The 25,643-nt window shown below is 55.4% G+C and overlaps 1 protein-coding gene across 1 annotated transcript in view; it reads right to left on the bottom strand.

The window, feature by feature from the left end:
* LOC147108497 (uncharacterized) overlaps positions 1 to 25,643 on the bottom strand; it is a 170,267-nt gene that overhangs the window by 64,543 nt on the left and 80,081 nt on the right. The window lies entirely within an intron of this gene.

Here is a 25,643-nt window from a genome sequence, read left to right as displayed (position 1 = left end):
CCTCCAACAGCACAGCACTCCCTCAGCGCTGCCCCTCTGACAGTGCCGCTCTCCCTCAGTACTGCCCCTTCGACAGCACAGAGCTCCATTAATACTGTCCCTCCGAAAGTGCGGCGCATCCTCCGTACTGTCCCTCCGACAGTGCAGCGCTCTCTCAGTAATGGCACTCCGATAGTGCGGCTCTCCATCAGTACTGACCCTCCGGCAGCACAGCGCTCCCACAACACTGCACCTCCAAACGGACAGTGCTCCCACAGGGCTGCCCCTCTGACAGTGCAGTACTCTCTCAGTTCTGCCCCTCTGACAGTGCAGCACTCCCTCAGCACTGCACCTCTGACAGTGCAGCACTCCCTCAGTACTGCCCCTCTGACAGTGCAGCACTCTCTTAGTACTGTCCCTCTGATAGTGCAGAACTCCCTCAGTACTGCCCCTCCAACAGTGCAGCACTCGCTCCGTACTGCCCCTCCAACAGCACAGCACTCCCTCAGTACTGCACCTCTGACAGTGCATCACTCCCTCAGTACTGCCCCACCGACAGTGCAGCACTCCCTCAGTACTGACCCTCAAAGAGTTGCGCACTCCCTCAAAACTGACCCTCCAACAGTGCATTGCTCCCTCAACACTGACCCTCCAACAGAACAGTGCTCACTCAGTAGTGACCCTCCAACAGTGCTGCGCTCCCTCAGTACTTCCCCTCCAACAGTGCAGCGCTCCCTCAGTACTGACCCTCCGACAGTGCAGCAGTCCCTCAGTATTGACCCTCCAACAGCACAGCGCTCCGTTAGCACTGCCCCTCCGACAGTGCAGCGCTCCCTCAGTAATGCCCCTCCAACAGTGCAGCACTCCCTCAGTACTGACCCTCCGACAGTGCAGTGCTCCCTCAGTACTGAATTTCCGACAGTGCAGCGCTCCTTCAATATTGCCCCTCCGACAGTGCAGCACTTCCTCCATACTGCTCCTCCGACAGTGCAGAACTCCCTCAATACTGCGCCTCCGACAGTGCAGCGCTCCCTTAGTACTGACCTTCCAACTGCACAGCGCTCCTTCAGCACTGCCCCTCCAACAGTGCAGCGCACCCTCAGTACTGCCCTTCCGACAGTGCAGCACTCCCTCAGTGCTGCCCCTCCGACAGTGCAGCGCTCCCTCAGTACTGCCCCTCCAAAAGTTCAGCGCTCCCTCAGGAGTAACCCTCCAACAGTGCAGCGCTCCCTCAGTACTGCCCTTCCGACAGTGCAGCACTCCCTCAGTGCTGCCCCTCTGACAGTGCAGTGCTCCCTCAGTAGTGCCGCTCAGACAGTGCAGCACTCCCTCAGTACTGCCCGTCCAACAGCACAGTGCTCCCTCAGCACTGCCCCTCCAACAGTGCAGCGCTCCCTCAGTACTGACCCTCCGACAGCATAGCGCTCCTACAATACTGCCCCTCTGACAGAGCAGCACTCCCCCAGAACTGTCCCTCTGACAGTGCAGTGCTCCCTCAGTACTGTCCCTCCGACAGTGCGGCACGCCCTCAGCACTGCCACTCTGACAGTGCAGCAGTCCCTCAGCACTGTCCATCTGACAGGGCAGCGCTCCCTCAGTACTGCCCCCCGGAAAGCGCAGCACTCTACCAGTACTGCCCTTTCGACAGCACAGAGCTCCCTCACTACTGACCCTCCAACAGGGCAGCAATCCCTCAGTGGTGCCCCTCTGACAGTGCAGCACTCTACCAGTTCTGCGCCTATGACAGCACAGAGCACCCTCAGTACTGTCCCTCCGACAGTGCGGCGCTACCTCAGCACTGCCCCTCTGAAAGTGCAGTACACCCTCAGCACTGCCCATGCAACAGCATGGCACTCCCTCCATACTGACCCTATGACAGTGCGGCACACCCTCAACACTACTTCGCTGACAGTGTGCCGCTCCCTCAGTACTGCCCCTCCGACAGTGCAGCGCGCCCTCAGCACGACCACTCCAACAGTGCAGCCCTCCGTCAATACTGCCACTCTGATTGTGCAGCACTCCCTCAGTTCTGCCCCTCTGACAGCGCCGCACTCACTCAGCACTGCACCTCCAACAGTGCAGCACTCCCTCAGTACTGCCCCTTTGACAGTGCAGCACTCCCTCAGTACTGCCACTCTGACAGTGGAGCACTCCCTCAGTACTGCCCCACTGAGAGTGCGGCACTCACTCAGCACTGCCGCTCTGACAGTTCGGCACTCTACCAGGACTGCTCCTTCAACAGCACAGAGCTCCCTCAGTACTGTCCCTCCGGCAGTACAGCGGTACCTCAGCCCTGCCCCTCTGAAAGTGCAGCACACCCTCTGCACTGCCTCTCCAACAGTACGGCGCTCCCTCAGCGCTGCCCCTCTTACAGTGCGGCACTCCCTTAGTACTGGCCCTCCGACAGTGCAGCGCTCCCTCAGTAATGTCCTTCCGATAGTACGGCTCTCCCTCAGTACCGTCCCGCCAACAGTGCAGCACTCCCTTAGTACTGTCCCTCTGACAGTGCAGCACTTTCTCAGTACTGTCCCTCTGACACTGCGCCACACACACAGCACTGCCCCTTCAACAGTGCCGCACTCCTTCCATCCTGCCCCTCTGAAAGTGCGGCACACCCTCAGCAGTGCCCCTCGGACAGTACAGCTCTCCCTCAGCACTGTCCCTCTGACCGTGCAGCGTTCCCTCAGTACTGCCCCTCTGACAGTGCGCCGCTCCTAAGTACTGCCCCTCCGACAGTGCAGCGCTTCCTCAGTACTGCCCCCCTGACCGTGCAGTGCTCCCTCAGTACTGACCCTCCGAAAGTGCAGCTCTCCCTCAGCACTGCCACTTGACAGTGCTGCTCTCCCTCAGTACTGCCCCTCTGACAGTGCGGCGCTCCCTCAGCACTGTCCCTCCAACAGCACAGCACTCCCTCAGCGCTGCCCCTCTGACAGTGCCGCTCTCCCTCAGTACTGCCCCTTCGACAGCACAGAGCTCCATCAGTACTGTCCCTCCGAAAGTGCGGCGCATCCTCCGTACTGTCCCTCCGACAGTGCAGCGCTCTCTCAGTAATGGCACTCCGATAGTGCGGCTCTCTGTCAGTACTGACCTTCCGGCAGCACAGCGCTCCCACAACACTGCACCTCGAAGCGGACAATGCTCCCACAGGGCTGCCCCTCTGACAGTGCAGTACTCTCTCAGTTCTGCCCCTCAGACAGTGCAGCACTCACTCAGCACTGCACCTCTGACAGTGCAGCACTCCATCAGCACTGCCCCTTGGCAGTGCAGCACTCCCTCTGTAATGCCCCTCTGACAGTGCAGCACTCTCTTAGTACTGTCCCTCTGATAGTGCAGAACTCCCTCAGTACTGCCCCTCCAACAGTGCAGCACTCGCTCAGTACTGCCCCTCCAACAGCACAGCGCTCCCTCAGTACTGCACCTCTGACAGTGCAGCACTCACTCAGTACTGCCCCTCCAACAGCACAGCGCTCCCTCAGCACTGCACCTCTGACAGTGCATCACTCCCTCAGTACTGCCCCTCCAACAGCACAGCGCTCCTTCAGTACTATTCTTCCGACAGTACAGCGCTCCCTCAGTACTGCCCCTCCAACAGCAAAGTGCTCCCTCAGCACTGCCCCACCAACAGTGCAGCACTCCCTCAGTACTGACCCTCAAAAGGTGCAGCACTCCCTCAATACTGGCCCTCCAACAGTGCAGCGCTCCCTCAGCACTGACCCTCCAACAGAACAGCGCTCACTCAGTAGTGACCCTCCAACAGTGTTGCGCTCCCTCAGTACTTCCCCTCCGACAGTGCAGTGCTCCCTCAGTACTGACCCTCCGACAGTACAGCAGTCCCTCAGTATTGACCCTCCAACAGCACAGCCCCTCCGACAGTGCAGCGCTCCCTCAGTAATGTCCCTCCGACAGTGGAGCACTCCCTCAGCACTGCCATTCCGACAGTGCAGCGCTCCCTCAGCCCTGCCCCTCTGAAAGTGCAGCACACCCTCAGCACTGCCCCTTCAACAGCACGGCACTCCTTCAGCGCTGCCCCTCTTACAGTGCGGCTCTCCCTCAGTACTGTCCCTCCGGCAGTGCAGCGCTCCCTTAGTACTGTCCGTCCGGCAGTGCAGCGCTCCCTCAGCACTGCCCCTCCGACAGTGCGGCGCACCCTCAGTACTGTCTCTCCGACTGTGCAGCGCTCCCTCAGTAATGTCCATCCGATAGTGCGGCGCTCCCTCAGTAATGTCCCTCTGATAGTGCGGCTCTCCCTCAGTACTGCCCCTCCGACATTGCAGCACTTCCTCAGTACTGCCCCACTGACAGTGCAGCGCTCCCTCAGTACTGCCCCTCTGACAGTGCAGCACTCCCTCAACACTGCCCCTCTGATAGTGCGGCGCTTTCTCAGTAATGCCTCTACGACAGTGCAGCATTGCTCAGTACTGCCCCTCTGGCAGTGCAGCACTCCCTCACCACGACCCCTCTGACAGTGCAGCAGTCCCTCAGTTCTGCCCCTCTGACAGTGCAGCACTCTACCAGTACTGCCCCTTCGACAGCACAGAGCTCCCTCACTACTGACCCTCCAACAGGGCAGCAATCGCTCAGTGCTGCCCCTCCGACAGTGGAGCGCTCCCTAAGTGCTGCCCTTCTGAAAGTGCAGCGCTCCCTTAGTACTGCCCCTCTGACAGTGCAGCACTCTACCAGTACTGCGTCTACGACAGCACAGAGCTCCCTCAGTACTGTCCCTCCAACAGTGCGGCGCTACCTCAGCGCTGCCCCTCTGAAAGTGCAGTACACCCTCAGCACTGCCCCTGCAACAGCACGGCACTCCCTCCGTACTGACCCTAAGACAGTGCGGCACGCTCTCAACACTGCTTCTCTGACAGTGCAGCACTCCCTTAGCACTGTCCCAGTGACCGTGCAGCGCTCCCTCAGTACTGCCCCTCTGACAGTGTGCCGCTCACCCAGTACCGCCCCTCCGACAGTGCAGCGCTCCGTCAGCACTACCCCTGCAAGAGTGCAGCACTCCCTCAGTACAGCCCCCCTGATAGTGCGGCACTCACTCAGCACTTCCACTCTGAGAATGCGGCAATCTACCAGTACTGCCCCTTCGCCAGCAGAGAGCTCCCTCAGTATTGACCCTCTGACAGGGCAGTGCTCTGTCAGCATTGCTCCTTCAACAGTGCAGCACTCTCTCAGCACTGCCACTTGACAGTGCAGCCCTCCCTCAGTACTGCCCCTCTGACAGTGCAGCACTCCCTCAGTTCTGCGCCTCTGACAGCACCGCACTTGTAAGATTCGAAATTTTCAGCAATAATCACGCAAGAAAACAGGATAAAAAAAGACAGTTTATTGACCAAAGTAAGCTTGCACAGAAAAACCTTTGATAAAAAGGGCATACAAAATGGCCGCCGGGCCTCGTGATCAGTTTCTGGACCATTTGATTTCTGTTACTGCAAGCCAGACAGGCTTGTGGATTGAAAACAATAAGCCCGCGAAAGCCAGTATCGGGAAACCGAAACTCAGGGATGCAGCATACATATTCAATGGATTCTAAGTACAGGACGGTTTCAGGCAAACAGGATGGGGCCCATCAAGATATGGGCGGACAATGCATGAACACTTAACCCATTTAATGTACAAAGGAGAAACCGTTTAACAGCCATCAAGGGAAATCTCCAGACTGATCAATATGCGAACCGAGTCACGGTGACAATGTAAAAGACATTAAAAGACATTATCGGCCAGGAAGGCCAGTTAAGTTATCACCGGCTCCCGTTACAAGACAAAGCGCCCCTGCAGAGATTTCTGCCCGCCAAAATATTACAAAGACTGGACTATGATCTGGTGGGAGATAAGGCTGGCCCAAAAGGGTATAAATATGGATTTTGAAAAGTCCGTCAGCCTGGCCTGCCCTGCCCTCTCTTACACCTCGGTAGCTTCGGAATCGATAAAGACGCTTCAGACGGACGACTTCGGGAAAAAGACAACATGGTCAGTGTTCAGCCAGACAAGGCTCGGCCACGACGGGAAGACGACGAGGGTGGCCCGGGTGCTGTTGTCGGGAGATCATCGACGGCCCAGGCCGAAGGAGAAGACACCCTGGGGAAAAACCGACAATCCAGGTCGGATAAAAAGGACATTCCGAGCCTAGCCAGGCAAGGCCTCGACACGTGCATCCATTTCTTCAATATCACATTGGTGGCAGGGACTGTTCCATGAACCCAAATCCACAACAGACTTGGTGGATTTCAACCATGACGAGCGCTCATCGAGGCTGTGTCCACTGCCTCATCGCCTGAGAGAGAGAGAAAAACAAGCTGCGCCAGAAGTTTCCAAATCCACGTGACGACGGAAAGCTGTGCCAGAAAGGCTGCGAACCCCTCCTTTTGCGATTCTGATAGTGGTGAGCATGATCCCGAGTTCCTCAAGTCGAAACTTAGTTTAGGTATTTAGGGGAGGGAGTAAGGTTAAATCGTAATGTGTTTCCCCTTTTACGACGTGCCGTGTGTTCCCCATTTCCATAGAGTCAAGTTCATAAATTTGTGCATGATTGTAGTTACTTTAATCTGTGCCTATGACATGTATTTTGTAATGCTTCAAACTGTTTAAAAATAAAAGCATCCATTTCGTGCTATTCAACCTGGTCTATTGAGTCCTTTCTCTGCACTACAGTTCTCTGCATCTAAGTCCAAGGTCTAGAACTGTAGGGGAGAGTGGGTCGAACCACTCAAGGGTAATTATTGCACAAAGCCTGGCAGGAGACCAGAACGAGCATGAGAAACCCCCTACAGAAATGGCGACCACGGCAGGACCTTGGCAGCAGGAAAGTAGTGTGTTAGATCAAGGTCTGAATAAACGAAATGCGATGGATGAAAGAATAGCAGATTATGTTTTTGGAAAAGTCAACCTCACAAAACAATGGATATCTGACCTATTAAGGGATAGGCGCCCGCTAGATGCAGCCATCAAGTGGACAGAGGGTAAAGAGCATAAGAAATCTGTAGAAAAGGCGGTCTGGCTGATGTGCTACAAGAAGCAAGTCCAGCTTTTGGACCAAGTCGTTGCAGCACAAACAGCCCAGATCAAAGGGTTGCTTACAGACGTAGAGGAAAAGGTTGCAGGAGGTCAAAAACTGATTGAATCGCTTAACGCGCTGAATCAGGAACGCCACTCCACAACTCGCTGCCACGAAACCCGGGTAGAGTATTTAAAATGTCAGGTCATTGAAGCCAAGGCCTGTGAAGTTAGAATGAGAGAGAGGTGTTTCCGTCTAGCTAAGCAAATAGAGACCCAAGAGGAAAAACTTCTGGGAGCCAGGGCAGCATATAAGATGGCCATGGAGGATAGATCTGAGAGCACTGACCACAGCGCTTGCCGTCGGGAGCAAGAGGACCTGAGAACGGTCCTAGCCAAGGCAAACGGGTTGGTGTGTCTCATAAACCCACCAGCGAGCCAGCTATTGCTAGCCAAGGAATCCAAAAGACCGATTCCACAAGAGATAGTTCAGGAACCAACCCCCGAACCCTCTGCACCTCCTGCTTATGATGAGTCTTGGACTCCGGGGAAGGAAACGGAGACGGTAGATGAAGAGATTCTTGAGGTAGAGCAACACCAGATAGTAGAGTCGGGGCCGGCGCCGATGTGTCCAACTCGACACCGGAGGCTCGGTCTGAATGAAGACAATGGCGAGGACGGACCCCTTGTGAATCAGATCATAATGCCCCACAGCGCACAACAGCTGAGGGCAATGATAAGTCACATCCCAAAACTCTCCGAGTCAGGAGATCCCTCCGTCCATTTTAGGGACGTGGAGCAGACCGCAGCAGTTAATGACTGCGACGGGGCTGAACAGTCTAAGATGCTGCTGTTCTCCCTGGACAGCTCGCTCCTCCAGTGTCTCCCTGACGAGAGCAAGAGAGGGCACAGGGAATATGAGTTGTTACGGGACGAGATCCTGGAGATTATAGGAGAGGGTGACGGAACTCCGTTCCTCCGTTTAGAAAAGACAGTGCAGCTAGAGGGAGAACCCCCACGGGTTTTCGCCGGAAGGTTGTGGCCCGTGTATCGGCGCAGCTGCCCGGGAGGACCGGAACGGAACGCGCTAAATGATGAACAAAGGGCTCATTGGCTCCGATGCCTGGTAGCAGGTTGCTTGCCAATAGTGAGGGAGCAGGCCAAAGCATGGTTTGACCCCACTAACGCCCACTCCACGGAGGAACTAGTACTTGATCAGCTCACGATCAGTTACAGGAACAACAAGGGTAGGAAAACGCCTGTTCTAAAAGGAAAGGTACATGAGGCAAGGCCCGCAGCTTCTGCTAAAAAGGAATGGCATCAGGAGGGGAATCGCCCTCCCCAAGCCAAAAGCAGTTGTTACGGGTGTGGGAAGGAGGGTCATTGGCGCAAGGACTGTAGAAATCCATGGAAGGATAATAGAGGGAGATTCCCCGCAGCCCAAGCCTAAGCCCAGACCGTTGCCCCAGCACCAGCCCAAAACCCAACCGTAGCCCCTGCCCCAGCAACAGGAGGTGGTGCGGTTGTGGATCCCGCTACGATTGAGTCAATATTAGAGACTATGCGGTCTCTAATGACCTCGCAGGGGAAGGTAGCAGTCGCCAACAGCCCTATCGCTCCCAAGACCCCAACCGAAGCACCTAAATGACTGACGCCTGCGCAGCCCGTCAACTTGTGTCCGCTCCGCTATGACGCCTGGAGAAGACCTGTGGTGGAAATGGAGGTGGAAAGGGAAAAGGGTAGTTACCTGTTGGATACGGGAGCTTCGTGTACCGTGATCCACACAGCTAGACCTTTTGCCTCACCTCTGTCCACCCAGGCTCCATTCTTAGTAGCGGGTTTCACAGGCAGAGAACAGGCTGGCGCGTACTCCATCCCGCTCTCCATTCATTTGGGAGCACTCCACACCACATGGACTTGTATCCTATTGAAGTGGAGTGAGGGGGGTGGAAAAGGCATCCTCGGGGCTGATTTCTTGGTGGAACACGGGATCCTCGTGGACCTGAGAAATCACTGTCTCTGGGGAGCCGAGAGCGGTTTAGGTAAGGTAGCCGTAATCCCAGGGAGGGAAGAAAAGGGGGCCCTGTGCACCATGAAGCCGTCAGGAGGTTACGATCTCGAGCTCATGGTAGCGAACGTCCCAACGGACTTGCAGGCGTGTGTGTCGGAAAATCTGACCGCGTTTGCCACCCACAAGCACGACTGTGGGAGAGTCACTGGGTTTGAAGTCAGCATAGACGGGGACCCCATGATCCGACCCCAAAAGCAGTATAATTTCCCCAAGGAGGCAGAACCCGACATGGAGACCGCAATATCTTCATTGGTGCAGCAGGGCGTATTGAGACCAATTGCCACTCACGTGAACTCCCCCTTATGGCCGGTAAAGAAGCCGGACAATTCGTGGAGAGCCACGGTGGACTACAGAGTCCTCAATAGTAACATCCCAGCCTGCGCGCCCACGGTAGCAGCAGTTGCAGACCTAATAGGGAGTATTCCAGCATCGGCAACAACGTTCATGGTGCTGGACATCTCGAACGGTTTCTGGTCCATTCCGCTGCGGCGGGAGGATCAGTACAAGTTTGCCTTTACTTTCAAAGGGCAACAGTACACTTGGAACTGCTTGCCACAGGGTTTTCACAACAGCCCCAGCATTTTCCATCAATGCATGGCGGGGAGTTTAAAAGAGTTTAGCCAGCCCAACCAGATAGTACAGTATGTGGACGACCTACTCCTGTTCACGGACACAAGGGAAGAGCACGGCCCACTATTAGCCGAATTATTGGAACTGTTAGAAAGGAAGGGTTTCAAAGTAAACCCAAAGAAAGCACAGATCGGCCAGCAGGAAGTCAAATTCCTGGGTCTGGCCATCCGCGCTGGAGAAAGAGCCATAGATAAGGCCAGAAGGGAATCAGTACAAGATCTGCCGATCCCCAACACAGTAACGGGTGCAAGGTCCTTTTTGGGATTGACCGGGTACTGCAGAGATTTCATCGAGGACTATGCTGCCACAGCAGCCCCGCTACTCCGACTCTTACACAAGGGAGTTGAGTGGTCTTGGGATGAGGGGTGCCAGGCAGCATTCGAGAAGTTGAAAAGAGATCTGCAGACCGCGCCAGCCCTAGGGGCCATAGATGGGGGAGAGGAGTTCTTCCTGGAGGTAGCCGCTAGTGGGGACAGCCTGAGCGCCGTGTTGTTCCAGGAGCGGCACGGCAAGCTGAGACTGGTAGTTTATTCCTCCAGGGTGCTCACGGATGTAGAGAGGAGTTTCTCCAATTGCGAACGGCATCTCCTGGCCACGCATTGGGCTGTGAACAGATCAGTGATCTTCACAGGAACCTCTCCCATCACGCTCCTCACCCATCACACCCCCACAAAGATGCTTCTGGATGGAAGGATTAAGGATGGGACCGTAAGCAGCGCTCGGATTGCACGCTGGACCCTCCTCCTTTCCCAGATGGATCTCAAAGTTAAAGGCCTCTGCGAGCCAAAGCTCGCAGCCAACATGGTATATCCCGGAACAGCCCATCGGTGTTCCGTAGAAGGGGTATGGGAGGTCAACATAGGTTTACGGGCCGGGATACACCCCACAGGCCGCGAAATCTACGTAGATGGTTCTAGCACTGTATCTGCTGGCGAACGACTCACAGGGTGTGGAGTTTATGACCCTGCGGCAAACATTGCTCTGGCAATTAAGCTCCCCAGCACTATGAGTGCACAGCAGGCTGAACTGTCCGCGGTGGCGTACGTGGTTACCCACCCCGAGATTTTCCCAACCCCATACACGATTTGCTCGGACAGCATGTCCACATGCAATTCGTGTACGGAGTACCTCGCCATCTGGTCCCGCCGCGGATATACCTCCGCGGACGGGCGGCCTTTAACAGTTAAGCCCTTGCTGGAAAAGATCCTGGCAGCTGTGGGAGAGGAAGGGGAGGTGTTCATCCATAAGGTGAAGGCTCATTCCACCACAGAACCCCGCAGTCAGGGCAACCAGCAGGCGGATGCGCTAGCCAGGGAGGGTGCCCGCAACGGCATTCTCTGGGACCCCTATGGACCCGGACCCGTGGCGGCGATCCAAGGCAGGGAGGGAATTCCAGGGAACACAGGGGTGACACCGCCCCCAGACCTAAAGACCGTCCAAACCCTGGATCCCGCCCTAAAAACAGCCCTAAAAGCCATCACAGAAGGCAAGCAGGTAGAGGGTCCGTACAGTACGGCAGCCCTCTCAGTCAAAGAAGGCATGCTGTTCCGAGAGGAGCAGTGGGTTGTGCCGCAGCAGCACCGGAGGGAATTCCTGCAACTGGCCCACGAGGGTCCAGGGGCGGGACACCCCGGGCCTGAGGTTACCTGGCAGCGGGTAGAGCAGGCGGGATGGTGGCCGGGACTTGGGGACGATGTCCGCGAATTCTGCACAAGCTGTCTTGTGTGCGCTGCAAACAACCCAGACCCCCACAAAAGGAAGGTGCCCATGGGGCACATCAGGAGGGTAGAGGGACCATGGCAGTCGATTCAGGTCGACTACATAGGGCCCCTGCCCGCCGCCCAGGGAGGATATAAGTACTGCCTTGTCCTGGTAGATGTGTTCACCAAATGGGTAGAAGCTTTCCCGTGCAGAACAGCTACGGCACTGGGCACTGCTATGATCTTGATTCAGGAAGTGTTCTCACGGTGGGGACTCCCCCGTTTTGTAGAGTCCGACCAGGGGAGTCAGTTCACCGGTCAAGTAATGCAGAACGCCCTCATGCTCTTGGGCATTGAGGGGAAGTGGCACGTAGCATACAATCCCCAGTCATCCGGGATTGTTGAACGCATGAATCGGACCCTCAAGGAAAAGCTGAGGAAAGAGACAATGGGCTCACCCCAGAAATGGGCGGAGGTCCTGCCTTTAGTCCTCATGGGGATCCGAGCCAGCCAGTCCAAAAGTACGGGGTATTCCCCGCACGAATTAATGACTGGAAGGATCATGCGAACACCCACCCATGTACTAGCCCCGGTGCTCACTGAGGGCCAGCTCCGAGAGGTGAAGCGAGACAAATTCGTCCAAACCCTTTTGGAGCGCCTGAAACAGATTTATGGGCAGGCGGCTGGGAACATGGGAAGACAGCACCAGGGAAATCGACTGTTACTAGAACCTCGTAAGCAACAAGAGTGGGTAGTCGGAGACCAGGTCATGGTCCGAAACTACGCCAGGGTAGGGAGTTTTGAACCATTGTACATGGGGCCTTACAGCATTGTAGACAAGGCCAGCCCCATGGTTTATGCAGTGAAGGTGCCCCGACGTACCAAATGGTTTCACATTAACCAGTGTAAACTGTTTAAATCGGGTGCACAAGGGCCAACAAAAGGGACCAGGTCTGAGAACAAAAATCCTCAGCCTGTAACAGAGTCACAGACCACACAGGCTGGAACAGTAGCCTGCGTGAAGGGAGGGGCCACCCCATCGGAGTGGGAGGTCTCCCCTCTAATTTGGGATTCGGACGAGGAAGAGCCCGAACAGCTCGACCTCGCCTTAGACCCAATCACGGAGGAGGAAGAGTCAGAGGACGACGATCCCGCCCTCGACTCAAGCTTGGGGGAGGTAGGGAATGGGGGCAGAGACTCACTACCTGTAGGGACAGGTGAGGTGGAGTCGGAAGCCACAAATCCCGGCCCCGGGGGGGCGGAGCCTGAGGGAGGGGAGCTGGAGCCGGCAGTTGTGGTGGAGCCACAGGCTGTGACGGTGACAGTCCCAACCCCCGGTCCATCAGCCCCGGGAGCCTCACCCAAAGCAGCCCCTCGTAGGTCGACTCAAGCGTCCCAGCCCAGAAAGTTTTGGCCAGATTCTCCCCATCCTTCCCAACCTCGGTTTAGAGCAGCCCCAGAAAGGCATGGTTCCCGTTCAACAGCGACAGGCTGCGGGGGATCAAAGCCGAAGGCCAGTGCAGCCCCACCACAGGGTGTGGCGCGCTGCAGCCCTCACAGGAATTCAGTCGGCCGCCCGGCGGAGGGTGGCGCTGTACATAAGTTAAGTTAGGTAATTATGATGATAGTTTAAGGAATATAAAGTTTACGGTGTTAAGAAATGTTAAGAGTACAATTTTGAAGTCTGCCCGGTATGTGTGCTTGTTTGGAAGCGGGGTCCAGGAACCCGCGCGTCCATTTAATCAGGCCAGCACCTATTGGGAGCCTGGCTACATCATTTTATTGGTTACAGAAACCTGGGATATGATGAAATAGATTCTCATCGTGTTCGTGGCGATCGGGTGCGGGTGGGCCTACCGAGGCCGCACCAAGGACGTCATCATCTTCGGGTGTTCCGGAGACACGGCCCCCATCGCAACGGATGGGACAGGGGAGCGAGAGGTTGAGGAAACCGCCACCTACTTCCACCAGGGGAGATGGCCAGGTTGGCTGGGGACGAATTCTACGGAATACTCCAGGAACTTCGGTTTTGCCTACCAAGAGAATTCGTTAACGTGCCCTCGGGTCAGGATCCTTGCACCCAGAGTCAGCGTTACCGTGGGAAAGAGGATCTGTCTGGTGTGTAATGGGAACGTACCACTAAGGCGATGGTGGTGGCTGCGAAAGCTGGGAAAGGACATGAAGAACTCTACGGTCAAGTGGGAGCGACTGGGTAATAATACCCATCGGACTATTACGGGGACTCACGGACAATTACGTGTGTGTTGGGACAAATGGTGGGAACCAGATGAAGGAATATATGTCTGTATGTGGGGTTCAAAACGCGTTTGCCCCAAGGGCGTATCCATCTTCTTCCAGAGGCAGTGGCAGGATGAAGGAAAGGGGATGAGATGGGATGTCAGCACTCGAGCGTGCGGAGCCCCATACTCCCCTATTCCGGTAAACGCCACTGAACTCATCACCCGCCCACGCAAGCCCCTGCCCACGCTTCCGGTAGCACTAGCCCAGAAAGAAGGGTGCCCAACCACCACCAAGGGACCCGGGAACGGTTTAGTATTGGTACCCACCGGTCAGGTGCTGTACCAAGGGGTACACTACGCGGTGGCCTCAGTGATTTTAAACCTCACTGAGGTACGATTGCCGGAGTGGTGTCCCAAAGAAACGGAACAATTATACCAGGTCCTGTTAACCCGAATGTTTAGACAGTTTTACGAGTTTGACTTTGCCGACATCGACAAAGACAAATTATACACCACACCACCAGAAGTTTTGGATCGAGTCGGGAGGCAAAGAAGGGGTACAGTAAATGACATATTCACTGCTTTTAATACCGGGACATCTGTCGTCAACGCTCTAGATAACGTGGAGCTGCAGACACAGATCAACGGTTTAAAAGCCCAGTTAAGGAACATACTGACAGACGAAAATAAGGTAGTGGGTTCTGAGTTACATGAAGACCAGGCCATGACACTACACTTTAAGGAAATAATAGCTGAGCTGGAGAAACACGCGAGAACGGTAAATGCGCTCATTAAGGAGGATCGGAATGCGTCCGATCAAGCTGCGCAAAACGAGGCCTGTGTGCTATACGGGGCGTGGTTACTGGGCGAGGGCCGCAGTAATCTTGAGGATTTAAAACAGGGTTTGGTCCCGTCCTGGATCAGCAACAAGCACTTGCAAGCGCTCCACCCTTTTGAGAATGCATTAAGCCCATGCCAGCTCAGACTAGCTGCAGAAGCGTACCCAGTCCCAGTGGACTGCGGACGTTCGAATCATACTATCATGGGAATAGTGGTAAGAATGCCGGTGTTGGGTCCCGCAGCAAAGCCCGCCCCGGTATACAGGGTGGAGAACATTGGAGTCATTCAGGGGGGCGCACACATTCGTTACGCAGTGGTCCCGCCTTACGTCATCAAATGGGAGCGTACGATGACAGGCACCGACCTCTCGGGGTGTCGGAGCCAGGGAGCACACATCATCCTGTGTCCCCAGCACTTGAATGCCTTTTTGAAACCACAGTGCGGGTTCAGAACCGCTAGCGCGAAGCCGATAAATTGCACCATGGAGGCAATGGCAGAGGACCATGTGCCCCCACAGGTAGCATATATCGGGGGTGGGACATACTGCGTCACCACTGCAGCGCCTCACTACCGCTACGGACAACACGAGTGGTGTTCGATCAGTGATAGCAGTTTCTGTTTCAAACCCAGGGCCGATGTTCAAGTGGCACAACAACGAATTGTCCCCATTCCTGCACCCTCCACCGTTCACGTCACTGTCAAAGAGAATTTCACAGACTTGCAACGATTTGTCGCGCATTTTGGTTATGTCATTCCCCCTCTTCCCGAACACCTCACCAAAATTTTAAAAGCCGTTATAGTTTCACAGAAACATTTTACACACTGGAGCAGAAGACTTTAGAGATAGGAAAAGACATATTGGACATAGTTGATGTGCCTCAATTATTCCGAGACTCGAAGTTAGCAGAACAAAAGTAAGGCTTTTATTAACTCAGAACATAACACGTAAAATAGAGAGATGTCTACCTTCAGGAGGCTGATGCCGGACTGAAGTTAGATTACAAAGGAGCCAGGTATGGGCGGAGCCCTGCACACAACCAGTTCCAGCACATTCCAATGCATAATACATGAGGACTGGGGGAAGGGAAAAGACACAGAAAGCAGGCAGTTAGTAGACACAGAAAACAGGCAGTGATGAATGGAATATATTTCATCACATTCACCCCTTCTATAGATTTAGTCTGTTCGGGGGTTTGATAGTCCTCTGCGACCGACGTGGCTGTTGTGGTGCCGCGGGTGTAGGCTGGGTGTCCCCGGTAGCCTCCTGGGTCTCTGCCGGGGGTGCCGCCGGGGTTGTTGAAGGGGTAGTTGGTGGGGGTGCCGTTGGTCGATGTTCTTCCGGGGGTGATGAAAGAATAGTGGGTGGGTAAGGGTTGCTGTGATCGTCGTCGCTGCTATTGCCGTGGTTGTTGTTGATGCCGGCTGGGGCGACGTCTTTTATGGACACGGTGTCCTCCCTTCCGTCGGCGTGCCGGACATATGCGTATTGGGGGTTGGCGTGGAGTAGGTGTACTGGCTCCACGAGAGGGTCCGTCTTGTGGCCCCTCACATGCCTTCGCACGAGTACCGGACCTGGGGTGGAGAGCCATGACGGCATGGATACGCCCGAGGTGGATTTCCGAGGAAAGACAAACATTCGTTCATGAGGCGTGGTATTAGTGGCCGTACACAATAGTGACCGTATCGAATGGAGCACATCCGAGAGGACTTCCTGCCAGCGGGAGATAGGGAGGCCCTTGGTCCTTAGAGCTAGAGTGACTGCTTTCCACACTGTCCCGTTCTCTCGCTCCACCTGGCCGTTACCCCGGGGGTTGTAGCTGGTGGTACGGCTCGTGGCGATCCCCTTGGACAGCATGTACTGGCGTAGCTCTTCACTCATGAAGGACGCCCCCCTATCCGTGTGGATATAGCTCGGCATACCGAACAGGCAGAACAGGCTGTTGAGGCATTTAATGACCGTGGCGCTGGTCATGTCTGGGCAGGGGAAGGCGAATGGGAAACGGGAGTATTCGTCCACAATGTTCAGGAAGTAAACATTGCGGTCGACGGACGGGAGGGGGCCCTTGAAATCTAAGCTGAGCCGCTCGAAGGGCCGTGTAGCTTTGATTAAGTGGGCTCTATCTGGGCGGTAGAACCGAGGCTTGCACTCAGCGCAAGTGCGGCAGTTCCTGGTCAGAGACCGAACTTCCTCAATCGAGTAGGGTAAGTTACGGGACTTTATGAAGTGGAACAGCCGCGTGACCCCTGGGTGGCAGAGGTCGTTGTGGAGGGTCTGTAGCCGATCCTCGGTGGCGCTGGCACACATCCCTCGTGAGAGGGCGTCAGGGGATTCGTTAAGGGCCCCTGGCCGGTAAATGATGTCGTACTCGAAAGTGGAGAGCTCGATCCGCCACCTAAGAATCTTATCATTTTTAATCTTCCCCCTCTGTTTATTGTTGAACATAAACGCTACCGATCGCTGGTCGGTAAGTAGGGTGAAGCGTTTGCCGGCTAGGTAGTGGCGCCAGTGGCGCACTGCCTCCACGATGGCTTGGGCCTCCTTTTCCACGGAGGAGTGTCTGATCTCGGGGCCTTGGAGGGTCCTCGAGAAGAAAGCTACGGGCCGCCCCGCCTGGTTGAGTGTGGCCGCCAAGGCGAAGTCGGACGCATCACTTTCCACTTGAAATGGAGTGTTCTCGTCCACTGCCTGTAGCGTGGCCCACTCAATATCCTGCTTAATGCTTTTGAAGGCGGCGTGGGCCTCAGCAGTGAGCGGAAAAGAGGATGCTTTCAAGAGGGGGCGGGCTTTGTCGGAGTAGTTGGGGACCCATTGGGAATAGTAAGAAAATAACCCCAGGCACCTTTTCAGGGCTTTGGGAGTGTTGGGCAGGGGCAGCTCCCGTAGGGGGCGCAATCGGTCGGGGTCTGGTCCGATTTCCCCATTCTCCACCACGCTGCCCAGTATGCAGAGGCGCGTGGTGTTGAAAACGCACTTGTCCTCGTTATAGGTGAGGTTGAGTTTTTGTGCGGTTTTCAGGAACCTCTCGAGGTTCGAGTCGTGATCCTGCTGGTTGTGACCGCAGATGGTGACGTTGTCGAGGTAGGGGAAGGTTGCCTGCAAGTGGTGGTCATCGACCATGCGATCCATCTCCCTCTGAAAGACCGAGACCCCGTTCGTCACCCCAAAGGGGACTCTGAGGAATTGGTAGAGGCGTCCGTTCGCCTCGAAGGCGGTGTACGGGCGGTCCTCTGGTCTGATAGGGAGCTGGTGGTACGCTGACTTGAGGTCGATGGTGGAGAACACCCGGTATTGGGCGATTTGGTTCACCATTTCTGATATGCGGGGTAGCGGGTAGGCGTCTAGTAGGGTGTACCTGTTGATCGTTTGACTATAGTCGATCACCATCCGTTTCTTCTCGCTACCCCTTACCACTACCACTTGGGCGCGCCACGGGCTGTTGCTGTGTTCAATAATGCGCTCTTTCAGGAGCCTGTCTACCTCGGTCGCGATAAACCGCCTGTCCTCCCAGCTGTACCTCCTGCTTTTGGTCGCTATTGGCCGGCAGTTAGGGGTAAGGTTCGCGAATAGCGAAGGCGGCTTTACCTTCAGGGTAGCCAGACCGCACACTGTGAGGGGCGGCTGGGACCCACCGTACTTGAGCGTGATGCTTTGGTGGTTGCACTGGAAATCCAAACCCAAGATCACGCTCGCACATAGATTCTTCATGATTAATACTTTAAAATTATCATACACAGTTCCGTTAACGCACAATTGTACCGTGCAGTAACCCAGAATGGTCGATGTCTGGGTTTTATCGGCCATAGAGATGGTACCCTGAGCAGGGACCACCTTTAGGGAGAGTTGTTGTGCCAGTTCAGGGTGGATAAAACTCTCCGTGCTTCCACTGTCAATTAAGCATTTAACCCGGCACCCGTTTACCTCGATGTCCACCATTGATTTGGATAGCGGATGCGGCCTGGTCTGGTCCACTGTGACCGATGCCACTGTAGGGCCCTGATCGAGACAAGATGGCGTCCACGCTGTCTGCTCATAAGATGGCGGACCCCACGAGGTCGGGCAAGATGGCGTCCAAGATGGCCGCTCCCACGGCGCACACGCGGCGGTGGCGGGTTTTCCGGCGGTTGGTTTTCCGGCGGGGTTCCCTCTGCACACCTTCCCGAAGTGCCCCTTCTTACCGCACTTAAAGCAGGTGGTGCCTTTCGCCGGGCACAGGTTTCTGGTGTGCTTTGGCTGCCCGCAGAAGTAGCAGTTGGGTCCTTGACGCGTCGCGGCTGTCGTAGGGCTTCTGGGGGGAGAGCTGGGCCCCGCCGGTGTCGGGCTGCCGGGCGGGGAAGATGCCTTCCAAGATGGCGGCGCCCTCGGCGCACACGTGGTGGCGTGGGCGGCGCGGGCTGAAGAGTAGGCGTCCGAGTTTCTCTGGGCCACATCCAGGGATCGCGCGGTGTCCGCAGCCTGTTTCAGGTCCAACCCCGTTTTTTCCAGCAGTCTTTGCCGGATGTGAGTGGAGCTGAGGCCTGTGATAAAGGCATCGTGAACAAGCTCATCGGTGTACACTGCGGCTTTTACATCTCGGCACTTACAGTCCTTGCCAAGCTTTTTCAGGATGCTTAGGAACTCCTCCACCGATTCCCCAGGTCGCTGTGCGCGAGTAGCGAGTAGATGCCTAGCATACACCTCATTCGTAGGCTGCTGGTAATGCGCCTTTAAGGTGTTGCAGGCGGCCAGGTACGTATCGGCGTCTTGGATGAGGGGGTAAACCCGGTGGCTTACCCAATTCCGTAGCATTCCGAGTCTCATCTTCGCAGTGTCCGTAGCGTCTTTGACGGCTGCGGAATTGTCCAGGAAGAATTCCATACAGTCAAACCAGTGTCCGAAGCGTGCTGATGCGTCCGGAGCATGTTGATCCAAATCCAAACGTTCGGGTTTCAGGAGTTGATCCATAGTGTTGAAAATTGAGTTAATAAAATTGATGTGCCTCAATTATTCCGAGACTCGAAGTTAGCAGAACAAAAGTAAGGCTTTTATTAACTCAGAACATAACACGTAAAATAGAGAGATGTCTACCTTCAGGAGGCTGATGCCGGACTGAAGTTAGATTACAAAGGAGCCAGGTATGGGCGGAGCCCTGCACACAACCAGTTCCAGCACATTCCAATGCATAATACATGAGGACTGGGGGAAGGGAAAAGACACAGAAAGCAGGCAGTTAGAAGACACAGAAAACAGGCAGTGATGAATGGAATATATTTCATCACAATAGTCATCCCACCATGGTGGGACTTGTTCACCAACATAGAGGTCCCGGCCTGGATTAGAATAGCATCCCACATCCTAGTAGTGTGTCAGGTTTTAATTGTGATATTTTTGCTATTCGTGCATTGCAAAAGAGGCAAACGCCTCCAGAGGCACGAGAACACAGGAGAATGGAGAGAACGCTGTGTGCGAATGGGGGAAGAAGACACCCCACTTTAAGTTGCTAGTATTGAAGGTTAGGCGTCCCTCCATTTTAGATTTTGGCCATTTGCGCGTTTTTGTTTTAAGTATATGAATATTGTTATGTTATTAGTCGTTCTTAAGTTTTTGGATTAATAAAAGGTGTGTGCAGGCGGTGCAAGAGGGTATCAACCCCTGCACATCTGACAGATGAATGTGTTATAGTTTAAGAAGTGCTGCCTATGATTGTCCAAATGTGCACAAGGTAATTTTCGTTTTTTTCGGAAATGGGAACTGCATGTGTCGTGAGGGTCATAGATAGTTAAGTGCCAGGAATGTTTGGATGTGGGGAATCAGGGAAAATTTGCTCACCAAGGATCATTGATACCTCTAGCAAGCTATCAGTATCACAGGGGGGCCTGTAAGATTCGAAGTTTTCAGCAATAATCACGCAAGAAAACAGGATAAAATAAGACAGTTTATTGACCAAAGTAAGCTTGCACAGAAAAACCTTTGATAAAAAGGGCATACAAAATGGCCGCCGGGCCTCGTGATCAGTTTCTGGACCATTTGATTTCTGTTACTGCAAGCCAGACAGGCTTGTGGATTGAAAACAGTAAGCCCGCGAAAGCCAGTATCGGGAAACCGAAACTCAGGGAAACAGCATACATATTCAATGGATTCTAAGTACAGGACGGTTTCAGGCAAACAGGATAGGGCCCATCAAGATATGGGCGGACAATGCATGAACACTTATACCCATTTAATGTACAAAGGAGAAACCGTTTAACAGCCATCAAGGGAAATCTCCAGACTGATCAATATGCGAACCGAGTCACGGTGACAATGTAAAAGACATTAAAAGACATTATCGGCCAGGAAGGCCAGTTAAGTCATCACCGGCTCCCGTTACAAGACAAAGCGCCCCTGCAGAGATTTCTGCCCGCCAAGATATTACAAAGACTGGACTATGATCTGGCGGGAGATAAGGCTGGCCCAAAAGGGTATAAATATGGATTTTGAAAAGTCCATCAGCCTGGCCTGCCCTGCCCTCTCTTGCACCTCGGTAGCTTCGGAATCGATAAAGACGCTTCAGACGGATGACTTCGGGAAAAAGACAACGTGGTCGGTGTTCAGCCAGACAAGGCTCGGCCACGACGGGAAGACGACGAGGGTGGCCCGGGTGCTGTTGTCGGGAGATCATCGACGACCCAGGCCGAAGGAGAAGACACCCTGGGGAAAAACCGACGATCCAGGTCGGATAAAAAGGACATTCCGAGCCTAGCCAGGCAAGGCCTCGACACGTGCATCCATTTCTTCAATATCACATTGGTGGCAGGGACTGTTCCATGAACCAAATCCACAACAGACTTGGTGGATTTCAGCCATGACGAGCGCTCATCGAGGCTGTGTCCACTGCCTCATCGCCTGAGAGAGAGAGAAAAACAAGCTGCGCCAGAAGTTTCCAAATCCACGTGACGACGGAAAGCTATGCCAGAAAGGCTGCGAACCCCTCCTTTTGCGATTCTGATAGTGGTGAGCATGATCCCGAGTTCCTCAAGTCGAAACTTAGTTTAGGTATTTAGGGGAGGGAGTAAGGTTAAATCGTAATGTGTTTCCCCTTTTACGACGTGCCGTGTGTTCCCCATTTCCATAGAGTCAAGTTCATAAATTTGAGCATGATTGTAGTTACTTTAATCTGTGCCTATGACATGTATTTTGTAATGCTTCAAACTGTTTAAAAATAAAAGCATCCATTTCGTGCTATTCAACCTGGTCTATTGAGTCCTTTCTCTGCACTACAGTTCTCTGCATCTAAGTCCAAGGTCTAGAACCGTAGGGGAGAGTGGGTCGAACCACTCAAGGGTAATTATTGCACAAAGCCTGGCAGGAGACCAGAACGAGCAAGAGAAACCCCCTACACACTCACTCAGCACTGCCCTCCGACAGTGCAGCACTACCTCAGTACTGCTCCTTTGACAGTGCAGCACTCACTCAGTACTGCCACTCTGACAGTGCGGCACTCTACCAGTACTGCCCCATCGACAGCAGAGAGCTCCCTCAGTACTGTCCCTCCAACAGTGCAGCGCTCCCTCAGTGCTGCCCCTCCGACAGTGGAGCACTCCCTCAGCACTGCCATTCCGACAGTGCAGCGCTCCCTCAGCCCTGCCCCTCTGAAAGTGCAGCACACCCTCAGCACTGCCCCTTCAACAGCATGGCACTCTTTCAGCGCTGCCCCTCTTATAGTGCGACTCTCCCTCAGTACTGCCCCTCTGACAGTGCGGCGCTCCCGCAGTACTGTCCCTCCGGCAGTGCAGCACTCCCTTAGTACTGTCCGTCCGGCAGTGCAGCGCTCCCTCAGCACTGCCCCTCCGACTGTGCGGCGCTCCCTCAGTAATGTCCCTCCGATAGTGCGGCTCTCCCTCAGTACCGTCCCTCCGACAGTGCAGCACTCCCTCAGTACTGTCCCTCTGTCAGTGCAGCACTCTCAGTACTGTCCCTCTGACAGTGCGCCACTCACACAGCACTGCCCCTTCAACAATGCAGCACTCCTTCCGTCCTGCCCCTCTGACAGTGCGCCACACCCTCAGCACTGCCTCTCTGACAGTGCAGCACTCCCTCAGCACTGTCCCTCTGACCGTGCAGCGTTCCCTCAGTACTGCCCCTCTGACAGTGCGCTGCTACCTCAGTACTGCCCCTCCGACAGTGCAGCGCTTCCTCAGTACTGCCCCTCTGACAGTGCAGCGCTCCCTCAGTACTGACCCTCCGAAAGTACAGCACTCCCTCAGCACTGCCACTTGACAGTGCAGCCCTCCCTCAGTACTGCCCCTCTGACAGTGCAGCACTCCCTCAGTACTGCCCCTCTGACATGGCAGCGGTCTCTCAATACTGCCCCTCTGACAGTGCAGCACTCTACTAGTACTGCCCCTTCGACAGCACAGATCACCCTCACTACTGACCCTCCAACAGGGCAGCAATCACTCAGTGCTGCCGCTCCGACAGTGCAGCGCTCCCTTTGTATTACCCCTCTGACAGTGCAGCACTCTACCAGTTCTGCGCCTACGACAGCACAGAGCTCCCTCAGTACTGGCCTCTGACAGTGCGGCGCTCCCTCAGTACTGCCCCTCTGACAGTGCAGCGCTCCCTCAGCACTACCCCTCCAAAAGTGCAGCACTCCCTCAGTACTGCCCCTCTGATAGTGCGGCACTCACTCAGCACTGCCACTCTGAGAGTGCGGCAATCTACCAGTACTGCCCATTCGCCAGCAGAGAGCTCCCTCAGTATTAACCCTCCGACAGGGCAGTGCTCTGTCAGCACTGCTCCATCAACAGCGCAGCACTCTCTCAGCACTGCCACTTGACAGTGCAGCCCTCCCTCAGTACTGCCCCTCTGACAGTGCAGCACTCCCTCAGTTCTGCCCCTCTGACAGTGCCGCACTCACTCAGCACTGCCCCTCCGACAGTGCAGCACTCCCTCAGTACTGCCCCTTTGACAGTGCAGCACTCCCTCAGTACTGCCCCACTGAGAGTGCGGCACTCACTCAGCACTGCCCCTATGACAGTGCGGCACTCTACCAGTACTGCCCCTTCGTCAGAAGAGAGCTCCCTCTGTACTGTCCCTCCAACAGTGCTGCGCTCCCTCAGTGCTGTCCCTCCGACAGTGGAGCACTCCCTCAGCACTGCCATTCCGGCAGTGCAGCGCTCACTCAGTACTGCCCCTCTGAAAGTGCAGCACTCTACCAGTACCGCCCCTTCGACAGCACAGCGCTCCATCAGTACTGCCCCTGCGACAGTACAGCGCTACCTCAGCCCTGCCCCTCTGAAAGTGCAGCACACCCTCAGCACTGCCCCTCCAATAACGCGGCATTCCTCAGCGCTGCCCCTCTTACAATGCAGCTCTCCCTCAGTACTGCCCCGCTGACAGTGTGGCGCTCCTGCAGTATTGTCCCTCCGGCAGTGCAGCGCTCCCTTAGTACTGTCCATCCGGCAGTGTAGCGCTCCCTCAGCACTGCCCCTCCGACAGGGCGGCGCACCCTCAACACTGTCCCTCCGACAGTGCAGCTCTCCCTCAGTAATGTCCCTCCAATAGTGCGGCTCTCCCTCAGTACCGCCCCTCCGACAGTGCAGCACTCCCTCAGTACTGTCCCTCTGACAGTGCAGCACTCTCAGTACTGTCCATTTGACAGTGCAGCACTCCCTCAGGACTGTGCCTCTGCCCGTGCAGCGTTCCCTCAGTACTGCCCCTCTGGCAGTGTGCCGCTCCGTCAGTACTGCCCCTCCGACAGTGCAGCACTTCCTCAGTACTGCCCCTCTGACAGTGCAGCACTCCCTCAGCACTGCCCTTCTGACAGTGCGGCGCTCCCTCAGTACTGCCCCTACGACAGTGCAGCATTCCTCAGTACTGCCCCTCTGGCAGTGCAGCACTCCCTCAGCACTGCCCTTCTGAAAGTGCAGCACTCCCTCAGCACTGCCCTTCTGACAGTGCGGCGCTCCCTCAGTACTGCCCCTCTGACAGTGCAGCACTCCCTCAGCACTGCCCTTCTGACAGTGCGGCGCTCCCACAGTACTGCCCCTATGACAGTGCAGCATTCCTCAGTACTGCCCCTCTGGCAGTGCAGCACTCCCTCACCACTACCCCTCTGACAGTGCAGCAGTCCCTCAGTGCTGTCCCTTTGATAGTGCAGCATTCCCTCGGTACTGCCCCTTCGACAGTGCAGCACTCCCTCAGTACTGTGCCTCTGACAGTGCGCCGCTCCCTCAGTATGGCCCCTGCGACAGTGCAGCGCTTCCTCAGTACTGCCCATCTGTCAGTGCAGCCCTCCCTCAGTACTGTCCCTCTGATAGTGCAGCACTCTCTCAGTACGGCCACTCTGACAGTGCGGCACTCACACAGCACTGCCCCTTCAATAGTGCAGCACTCCATCCGTCCTGCCCCTCTGACAGTGCAGCACTCCCTCAGTACTGCCCTTTCGACAGCGCAGCACTCCCTCAGTACTGCCCATTCGACAGTGTAGCACACCCTCGGTACTTCCCCTTCGACAGTGCAGCACTCCCTCAGTACTGCCCCTCCGACAGTGCAGCGCTCCCTCAGTACTGCCCCCCCGGCAGCACAGCGCTCCCACAACACTGCCCCTCCGACAGCACAGCAGTCCCACAGTACTGCCCCTCTGACAGTGCAGCACTCCCCCAGCACTGTCCCTCTGACAGTGCAGCGCTCCCTCAGTACTGTCCCTCCCCAAGTGTAGCGCTCCCTCAGTACTGTCCCTTCGACCGCACAGCGCTCCCACAGGACTGCCCCTCTTACATTGCAGCACTCCCTCAGTACTGCCCCTCGGACAGTGCAACACTCCCTCAGTACTGCCCCTCTGACAGTGCAGCACCCCCTCAGTACTGCCCATCTGACAGTGTAGCACACCCTCAGTACTGCCCCTCTGACAGTGCAGCATGCCCTCAGTGCTGCCCCTCTGACATTGCAGCACTTCCTCAGTACTGCCCCTCCGATAGTGCAGCGCTCTCTCAGTACTGCCCCTCTGACAGTGCAGCGCTCCCTCAGGACTGCCCCTCTGACAGTGCAGCCCTCTAACAGTACTCCCCCTTCGACAGCACAGAGCTCCCTCAGTACTGACACTCCAACAGGGCAGCACTTCCTCAGTGCTGCCCTTCCGACAGATAATAATTCTAATAGGTGAAAGTGCGTTAAAAAAACAAGCCTGAAGGCTTTGTGTCTTAATGTGAGGAGCATTCGTAATAAGGTGG

This window comes from Somniosus microcephalus, chromosome 13 (assembly GCF_052327205.1).
Source record: "Somniosus microcephalus isolate GS21.2 chromosome 13, FLI_Smic_1.0, whole genome shotgun sequence".
Classification (NCBI taxonomy): Eukaryota; Metazoa; Chordata; class Chondrichthyes; order Squaliformes; family Somniosidae; genus Somniosus; species Somniosus microcephalus.
This window is presented reverse-complemented; position numbering and strand designations above follow the sequence as displayed.